Source organism: Volvox carteri (genome assembly GCF_000143455.1).
Source record: "Volvox carteri f. nagariensis unplaced genomic scaffold VOLCAscaffold_40, whole genome shotgun sequence".
In the NCBI taxonomy this organism is placed as follows: domain Eukaryota; kingdom Viridiplantae; phylum Chlorophyta; class Chlorophyceae; order Chlamydomonadales; family Volvocaceae; genus Volvox; species Volvox carteri.
This window is the reverse complement of record NW_003307583.1, coordinates 422723-423611: the sequence shown is the minus strand read 5'-3', so window position 1 is coordinate 423611 and position 889 is coordinate 422723.

Here is an 889-nt window from a genome sequence, read left to right as displayed (position 1 = left end):
CACAGAGCAAGAGCTCCTGGGTACGATTAACGCCCTACAAGAATGGCGACCATACCTGGAAACCGCTCAAGACACCTTCACGCTGGTCACCGACCACCATCCGAACATTTGGTTTGAAACCAAAAAGGACCTGTCCCGACGCCAAGCGCGGTGGCAAGAGTTTCTGTGCCGCTTCCACTACACGTGGCAGTACCGGCCGGGGCGCAAGAACGTTGCCGACCCCCTTTCCCGCATCCATACACCACCCACCGCGGTCGCAGCCTTGAGGTACATAGGCATGCCTACTGACGGGTCCCCAACGGAACCTACCCTGGCGGACCGCCTAAGGGCGGTAATGCCGGACAAACCGGACGTCGACTGGGGCACAGCCTCGTTCATCGACGGCATGTGGTTTAAGGGCAACAAAATTATCGTACCCAACGACCCGCAACTGCGAAAAGACATCCTACACGCCTACCACGATGCGCCGCTTGCCGGACATCGCGGCGTGGCTAAGACACTGCACACAGTTGCCGAACGCTTCTGGTGGCCTGGCATGTACAATGCCGTCGAGCGCTACGTGCACGAATGTCCGCAGTGCCAACGCAACAAACCCGATAACCAAAAGCCGGCAGGCAAACTACAACCCCTGCCCACCCCAATGGGCCCATGGCAGGTGGTCTCCTGCGACTTTATCACCAGCCTACCGCAGACCCCTTCTGGCAACACAGCCATTTGCGTTTTCGTAGACNAGTTCTCGAAGATGGTCTCGCTGGTGCCCACAACGGACCAACTCACCACCATCGGCTTCGCAAAGATGCTGGTAAACCACATCATCTGCAAACATGGTCGAATCACCGCGCTCCTCACGGATCGTGACCCACGGTTCACGGCACAAGCCATGCGCAAC